This window comes from Bos taurus, chromosome 1 (assembly GCF_002263795.3).
Source record: "Bos taurus isolate L1 Dominette 01449 registration number 42190680 breed Hereford chromosome 1, ARS-UCD2.0, whole genome shotgun sequence".
NCBI classification, from domain to species: domain Eukaryota; kingdom Metazoa; phylum Chordata; class Mammalia; order Artiodactyla; family Bovidae; genus Bos; species Bos taurus.
The window spans coordinates 84,235,696-84,245,287 of record NC_037328.1 but is presented as its reverse complement, the minus strand read 5'-3'; positions in this window follow the sequence as shown (position 1 = coordinate 84,245,287).

Genomic DNA, 9,592 nt, shown 5'->3' with positions numbered 1-9,592 from the left:
CACTGCTTCTTTGAAATACATTTGCATTAGTCAGTCTTCTCCAGAGAAACAGGACTAAATATATACACAGAGAGAAGGAGAGAAAGAAATTTATTATAAGTAATTGGCTCATGTGATTATGGAGACTGGCAAGTCCAAATCTACAGGGTGGGCCAGCAGGCAGAGGCCCAGGAGAACTGACTGTGCAGATAAAATCCAAAGGCCATCTGCTGGAGAACTCCCTCTTCCCTGGAGGAGGGTCACTGTTTTTTGTTCCATTCAGGCTTTCAGCTGGTTGGATGAGGCCCACCCACATTGTGGAGCGCAATCTGATTACCAATCAAAATGTTAATCTCATCTAAAAACACCCTTAGAAAAACACCCAGAACAAAATTTGACCAAATATCTGGTCATCCTATGACCCAGTCAAGTTGACACATAAAATTAACTATCATCATATTCATGTGGCAGATAGCAGTGTCTGTATAGGGCTGTTCACTGTATACCGCTGTGTACCATGAACGCTTGGAGTTAATCTCAACTGAGTAGACTACAGCTACCAGAGTCTACTGAGGTAGACTCAGCTGAGTAGACTACAGATAGTTTTGTGTGACTGTGCTAGTGGGGGCTTTTGCTTCACAGAGACCTGGGTTCCAGGCCCTTCTACTATTTGTATGACCCTCAACAAGTTACATAAACTTTGTACATTTTAGTTTTTAAATTTGTATTTTAGGAATAATAATAATAATACCTACCTCATAGTCATTGTGAGGATTAAAATCAAATGCACATAAAGCATTTAGCTAGTACCATGCCCATAGTATGACATCAATAAATGTTATTGGTTTTTATAATTATTTCCATACAACTTTCTCCCCTTTTAGATGGTCTAATTTCTCAAGACAGAGAATTTATTTTTAACCTGTTTCTATCATGCTCCATGCATAATCCATCATGTGCATCTGTTAAGTACTTCTAGGTTTAATCTGCCTCAGATTCTATGACTTTCGTTTTATGATGAGATGCCATGGGTAAGAATACATGTTAATAGTGGAATTTGTATTTGATTTTTTTTTTAAAGAAGTAAATGATGGCAAATAGTTCATATGGTCTTGAAGTAGTGTCAGAAGCTAGGCGAAAATCTGTGAAGCAGAAATAAGCTCTAAATAGGCTCTGGTGAAAAAAGATAAATTCCTTGAAGGAATAAATAAATTTGTACATGAAAAGGTCTGGAGCACATGTGCAACATTCTGTAGGCTTTAGTTGCATTTAAAAAATTGATATGAGCTCTATTTGAAGAAACTCCAGGTTGTTCTGAGGCAAATTCAAGATATCATTCATTCTCTATATATTTCAATATTGCATCATTTTAAAAGGACTTTCCTTTTTATTTTCATATTTTTAGGACTTCTCTTTTTAAAAAGCTGTAATACTTTGCTCCCTCCAAAGTCAGGAAAAATTCCTTAATACTACTAATACCCAATGTTCACATTTCCCTTATCACACTATGAAAACTTTTTAAAAAACAGTTTGTTCAAAATCTTGATACGAAGGGTCCATATATTGTTATGGATTGATATATATTTTGAGAACTTTTTTCTTTAATCTATGTTTCCCCTGGATCTCTCTCTTTAAAAAAAAAACCTTGCAATTTTATTATTGAAGGAAAAGGTCACAGGCCTACAGATATCCTCACTGTCTAGATTTTGCTGACTGAATATCCATGGACTCTTTTAAACATATTCATCTAGTCATACTGCCATCTGCCACATTTTATCTTCTATAAACTAAAATCTGAGACTTGATCATATTTAGATCTTTTTTTTTTTTTTTTTTGGTGAAGGACAAAACCACCTCACAGACGTTTATAAACTTCCATCAGAAGGTACATGTCTGGTTGTCTTCTTGAGATGCAAATAGCCTTCGTTGAGCAATACCTACATAGTGATACTCTTATTTCTTCCTAGTTTTTGGCAGTGATACTATAAAAAAGAAACTTTCCCTCACTACTGTTAGGTTATTTTGAGGTAATAGTATCCTTGACTATTGAAACTGTACATTCATTAAAATTTTAGTAACTAAATTTTATGTTTGACATGAGGTTGCAGAATTCATCATTTCTTGCCACTGTCAGCTGCTGGACTATGTCAGTAGTGTCTGTAGTACACATTTGTATCATGAAATAGGTGCTCGTTTTCAATTATGGTAGATGAAGGAACGTGATACCTAGTTTGTGAAAGTGATTAACCAAAATTTTAATCTATACCCTTAATGTTGATTATTTATTCTGTACCAATGTCTTATTATTATGGATAAAGAGGTAATGAATGTATTCATGTATATACCTTTTTTATTTCTTTTAAATTAGTTTGTGATAAAATTCCTCAAAGTAGAATTGATAGAACAAAGGATGTGATTATACTTATATCTGTTGTTCTTTGTTTCCATATTCCTTTCCAAAAGGATGGTATTAATTTATAGTGCCATCAAGAATGAGTACATACTTTCACTTCAACATTGACAATTGTCATACTTTTATTTTGCTATTTTAGTAAATGTAAAATGTTATTTTTACATCACTTTCACTTGCATTCTTTGGATTACTATCAAGGAATAACATTTTTTTGCCTATCTATTTGTATACTAACTATGTTTCCTAGGGTAGAAGAGCGATTTTTCTTAACTATTAAAAGGCATGCCTGAACAACGTAACTATGTAATAGGAGCAGAGGATTTCAGAATCTGGTGAATTTTCTGTTTTCATAAATTGGCTTACTAGGAGTGGATATAAATAGTTCTGGTTTCAATTTCCTTTTTTGTAATGGGAGCAGAGGGTGCTGTCTCAGGAAGGAAGATTCCCTGAGTGTCTGAATACATCATAACATTTCTTCCCATTTTGTTTTTCCATTGGAAAACCCAGTGGATTTAACAGCCAGCCCCTGTGGCCATCCAGTTACAAGTCGGTGTACTCCTTGCTCCCCTGGGAAGGTGACTTTCCAAGCCAAACAGTGGCTGTGGCCTAATCTGCAGAAGCAAGCATGAAGAGAAGCAGCTCCAGAGACAACATTTACAGAGTAGCTGCCCGGACCTGGCTCGCAGGTTCTCAGTGTCAAGCAACCAAATCGGCTTGAGCTGATTTAAAACTGACAAAGATTTTTCTTATTCGTTTTGAATAGTATGCTGATCTTAGCAATCTTCTTAACCCAGAGAGACACAATCACAGTGAGAGAATGCCCAGTTGACAATGATTTTACAAAACATTTTATATCTCCCAAACTGATTTTGTGAGTGTGTACATACTCAGTGGTGTCCAACTCTTTGTGACCCCATCAACTGTAGCCCGTTCCTCTGTCCATGGGATTATCCCAGCAAAAATACTAGGATGGGTCGCCATTTCCTCCTCCAGGGGATCTTCCTGACCCAGGGATCAAACCCAGGTCTCCTGTGTCTCCTGCAATGCAGGCTGATTCTTTACCCACTGAGCCACCTACTTAATCTCCAAGCTGTAGAATGCACAATGACTTCTAGGAAATTTGATAAACTGTTTTTCTTAGTATACAATAGACTTTTCTTTCTTTAACTTGTACCTTAGTGCCCAATTAAATAATAAGCATGCCAATTAAAAATTAATAATAACATGTAATTAGCTTTCAAAAACTAGTGAATTTATCAAGAGATTAGGCATTGTTGTTATTTAGTCGCTAAATTGTGTCCAACTCTTTCTTCACCATTCCATAGACTGTAGCCCCCTAGGTCATTCTGTTCATGGGATTTCCCAGGCAAGAATACTGTAGTGGGTTGTCATTTATTTCTCCAGAGGAGCTTCTCAACCCAAGGATCAAACCTGGGTCTCCTGTATTGGCAGGTGGATTTTTATCACTGAGCTACCAAGGAAGCCAGATTAGGAATTAGGAAACCCTAATTTTAAACCTAGCTTGTTAATGATACACTCTATTTCCATGCTATTTCTCCCATTTCTGAAACTAATGTAAAACTGGAAATGATGTCAAAATAGTTAATAGCTAAAAGTTTAGTAATCACTCACAAGTAGTAGTACATTCCATGAGGAGGTACTCTTTAAGAATGAGAAATAAGATTGCCCTCTGGGTTTTACAACAAAGATCTACACTGAGATGCACCTTAAAGAAACAAAATAGCCTGCTACACAATTAATAAAGGTAAGAATGGTAGGGAGACTAGATCTGCCCCAAAAATAGAGGAAAAGGAGATTCACAGTATAAACATTGACCGAGCCCAGTCAATTTGTGTTTTGAGGAATGAAAATCCAGCCAGCTTCTTCATAGTATCTGGTGCCCAGTAGGTATTTTCTTAGAGCAGAAATGCACACACCGGGCCATCTTAACATAATGCCATAAAGTGAAGTCGCTCAGTCGTGTCCGACTCTTTGCGACCCCATGGACTGTAGCCTACCAGGCTCCTCTGTCCATGGGATTTTCCAGGCAATAGTACTGGAGTGGATTGCCATTTCCTTCTCCAGGATAATGCCATAAGTCTCTCACAAATACCTCCTCTCCTAAGCCTCCTCTCCTAAGCCTTTGCTCCTCAACATTTCTGCTGATTGTTTGGCTTCTTACAGGGGAGGATAACGAGAGGAAGAAAAATTAAACAATGGGCTCCCCGATCCCTAAAGGTTTTATTTCTCATTGTAAATTAATAAAAGTACTGTTCTGATCTCATATATCAATCTTTTGAGAGGTTTGCTAATTGAACATCCCCAGTCCAATCAACTTCAAATTACTGATGAAACATTTTCTAATCTGTGACATTTAGAGCAGACTCTATTGAACAGTTAAATTCTCCAAGGCTTCCCCAGGTAATCCCCTCTGCATTGGTAAAGTGTCAAACAACCCTTTTCTGCTCCTATCTACACCCTTACTAGTGAGCACAGTGCACTCCAGGTCAGCTACAGGATGTAAACAGAACGGTGGATGCACAGGAATGACATCCAGAAGTTAACTTTCTTTCCTGTCTTCAGCTGAAACAGGCCTCACTTGCCTCACCTCCCTTGATCTCTATAGCAAATACAGCTCCTAGCACATAGTAGGCCTTCAATTTATATATGTTGAAATGATGGCTGCTCTTGTGCATATTTGATGGTCTCTCACAAAGGATAAGAAGGCAACTCAACATTGTGGGAGTATTTTTGTGACTGTATATGGCTGGGATGATTTAGTCTCAGAGTGTAATCCTAAAAACAGCAAAACTTCCCAAAACTTGGGAGACTTTTTGTTTTAACAGATACTTCTCAGGTTCCCAGGGGAAAAAAAATAAAGCAAAGAAATGAGGATCATACAATCATCACCAGCTCAGGGCCTCTCCAGGGTACTTGCTAGTGATTCAGCCCTCCCCTGCCAAGTCCCTTCTGCCTTCCAGCAGGGTCCCAGAGGATTCCCACTGCTCCTTGCTCCAGTCCTCAGCAACCACAGTAGCTCCTACTATTACTGCTCCTCACCAATTCTGACCTCCCTGTGTGGAACAGTGAGGACTAGCTCTGGCTTCAGGTGTGTTTCTATAACTCTCTGAGCTCAGATCCTGCCTGCAGCCATCTTGAACCTGTGAAGAAGTGATCATGGGGCAGGTTGCATCCCTTCATAACTGCTAATGTAAGTCCCAGGGTTAACTGTCACCAGAGAGCTGTGTGGGCCCCAGGTGTTCCTCAGAGCGCAGTGAGGAGCACGGGCAGGTATCTCACCCCTGCTGCTGTTTTGGGGAGAGGCTGCTTAGTGCTGCTGCAGGCTGACACCTCCACTGGTCCCATGGGGTTCAGACAGTGCCAGAAGCCCCACTGTAAACTTGAACAGACCAGGAAGAGATAGGCACAGGCTGCTGTCCCAGAAAAAGAGCCAGACTGGGACCTCAGCAAGAAATCTTGGCCCTGCCCAGATGCCACATATGTATACCTTCCAAAGGTCTTCCCTCTTATTCTCTTTCCAAATACTGCATATGGATAAAGTTTACTGCTTCTCTCACCATGTCCAGAGGATTTCTGCTTTCCCCCTAGTCAGTTTTCCTGCGTTGGCACAGGGATGAGGAAATATCCAGTCCTGGAAGGCTTATTGCATTTTGTTAAGTAAAAGTGAACTTTGTAGTTGGCAGATTTCTTGATCCCCATATGGGTGCTAAGTAACAGTCTTTAAAAGATAACATGTGCTAAGTCGCTTCAGTCGTGTCTGACTCTTTGCAACCCATAAACTGTAGCCTGCCAGGCTCCTCTGTCCATGGGGATTCTCTAGGCAAGAATAATGGAGTGGGCTGACATTTCCTTCTCCGAGGGATCTTCCCAACCCAGGGATCGAATCCAGGCAGATTCTTTACCTACTGAAGCTGCGAGGGAAGCCCACTGAAAGAAACATAGGGCTGTAATAATAGCATTGGAATTTCCTTTGATACTAAGGATGAGGTTGGATAATGACCTGGACATTTATGTATGCTAAATTGGAGGCTCGCTTTTTGTCAGAAATGGAGAGAAAGACATAATAGATGAGATGCATAGGTAGAGAAGTAAAATATAATGCCAAGAGTTTTCAACAATTGGTATTTGGATTTTGGATATTAAAATTATATATAAGTTTTATAATATTAAGTTTTATAATATATTTATATAATAAGTTTTATAATATATAAAATTATATATATATAAAAGTAGACATAGTTTAAAAGTATATAAAATGTGACTTTTGTAACTGAAAATTTTTGATTAGGTTAAATACCAAGTTGTGTGAATTAAATTGGATACAGTGGATTAAAAGATCAATCAGGGTCAAGCAAATATTGCATAATCACAGCTTTTCTAGCTACTAAACAATTACTGTACTCATGTTGTAAGATTGTGGGAAATAATAGGAAAAATAGTGAACAGTTTAAGAAAAACAATAATGCAGCAGCTGTGAGGTACATGTTCAGTCACAAAGAGTCAGAACATTGACTCTTTGTGACCTCATGGGCTGTAGTCTGTCAGGCTCCTCTGTCCATGGAATTTTCCAGGCAAGAATACTGGAGTGGGTTGCCATTTCCTACTCCAGGGGGTCTTCCCAACCCAGGGACCAAATCCAGGTCTCCAGCATCTCCTGTATTGGCAGGCAGATTCTTTACCATTGCACCACCTGGGAAGCCCAATAACTCCTAAAAACATTTCATAATCTGGGAATACACCTAGTCTGTCAAATAATGCAAAAGAAAATTAAATTTTTTAATATAATTGCATCTGAAAAATTATTGTCTATAAACCCAGAGAAGAAACAATATAAAGTGAGAAAATAGTCAAATCAAATCTAAGCATCCTTGAAGCAACTTGAATATTAACAGTTATTGATCATTTAAAATCCAATGGTATATTTTTTCATATCTGGGAGTTTATATTAGAGATAAATCATATTTTTGGCTAAATTAACAACCAGGTAATGCTTTCCCTAATGAAATATATCAGCTCACATCTTGAGAGTCTTCTGAAATCTTTCTCAGCCTATACAATTTAACATTTCTTCAGACTGTGGTTATACAAAATGAAATAGCTATTTTAAAACCATCTGCTTATTTTTCCTAAGGTAGACTTTCAAAACAGGATAATTTAATGGATTTGAGTTTTGTGGATTTTGAGCCTCAATTGTGTCTTGGCACTGAACATTAAATCAGCTAATTACCAAAATGCCATCTAATTTTACAATGACCTTAAATCTCCAGTGAACATTTAGTGGTCTAGTGGTTTGGGAAATGTAGGTGAGGTGAAGTGAAATTCTATTGAACTTAGCTAAAACTAAAACTGACATAATTTTCCTCTTAGTTTTATTTCAGGTATGAAAGTAAAGGCCAGATTAATTTTTTTACTCCATAAGATGGCAATCTTCACTATTGCTATGAGGGAACTATCTGAGGGCATCAACCACCTAAGCAGCCAAGGACCAGAACTGAGGATTTTACTTCCAATTTTGAGTCAATTTTCCCTGACATTTTGATGGTAAGATCAAAGCTAATTTGCATTACTGATAAATCAAAATTATACCACAAGTTCTTTTATACCCTTCAAGGGATTTTTCCACTCAGATAATCCTGAGAGAATAAAGGTTGCTGTCATGTACTGTTTTTAAACAGAATTATATTCACAGGACTTCCCTGATGGTCTAGTGGTTAAGAATCCGCCTGCCAGTGCAGAGGACATAGGTTTGATTCCTGGTCCAGGAAGATTCCACATGCCTCTAAGCAACTAAGTCCATGCACCACAACTACTGAGCCCATACTCTACAGCCTACAAGCCACAACTACTGAGCCCATGTGCTGCAAATACTGAAGCCTGCACACTCTAGAGCCTGTGCTCTGCAAAGAGAGAAGCCACCACAATGAGAACCTGAACACCACAAATAGAAAGTAGCCCCTGATCACCATGGCTAGAGAAAGCTCATGCACGCAACAAAGACCTAGCACAGCCACAAATACATAAATAAAAACTGTACCCACGGTAATCAGATTGTACACAATTATTAAATAAATGATATTATTAAATGTATGATATATAATTTTCTGACTTCCGTTGACTCGCTAGCTTTCAAAGGCCTCACTCTATCTGAATGATGAAATAAAGGCAACTGCTTGCAGAGAAGGAAGCTGAAACTAATTGGGGAGAAAGAGATGAGAGCAAGATATAGAATATCTCTTATCCACAGAGATGATATTGTTGGAGAAAAAAATACAAAGAAGTATTGTAACATAGACATTGAGACCCTCAGCAGAGTACACTCACAAAAGATGTCTTTTACTCCACAGTTATTTTCTCTGAGCACCATATTGAGATCTCCCCCACTTAGTAATAATTAAATATGTTATGAAGAAAACTTCTCTATTAGTTATAAGAATGTAAAGTGTCAAATAGTATGATTATTGCATCGCAGTTAAACTGCATCTGCCTATAAGGAGCCAAATTTCCTCTAAATAAGCATACTTTTACTCTCAGTTTAACATCTAATCAATAGAAATTTGAGAGAGATAAATAAAGAAGAATTATAGAGTAGGCTGTATTTGCTCACTTGTGGTTATTATTATTAAATAAATATTAATAGTAAAATTAATAAAGCATCAAAGTTATATTAAAACCAATGAGCAATAGCAGCAAATCCCCAACTTTGAAGAATGCAAGTACTTTCTGTCCTTCTCCCAAGTTGGATTCAGTGATGCATCTTCTTAGACTCTGACTCAAGGGGCAGGGAGAGGCTGAGAATGGAGATTCTGGGAAACAGCAGATAGGGCAAAAGGAAGAAGGAAAATCCAGGAAGAAGAGACTCCCAGGTTCCAACTGGAGACAAATTCCATCTACATGTTCTACAAAGAGCCCCTAGGAGAACAATTAAGACCCTCAGAACCTCAATGTGTCCATGATCTGACCTCAAAATAGAAGAGGTTCTTTCTGGTACCAGGCCAGGACACCTACCCTGCTGAGGTGCATGAGAGCATGTTTAGGGGTCAGTAATGAAGTATTCACTCTAGGAAAGATAATGGGGACAATATCGAAACTACAAATGCAGTACTGTACCAGCATTTAAATAGCAACTTGATAAAACACAACAGAGGGAGCTAAAACTGATGGATGCAATCTAAAAGCTGG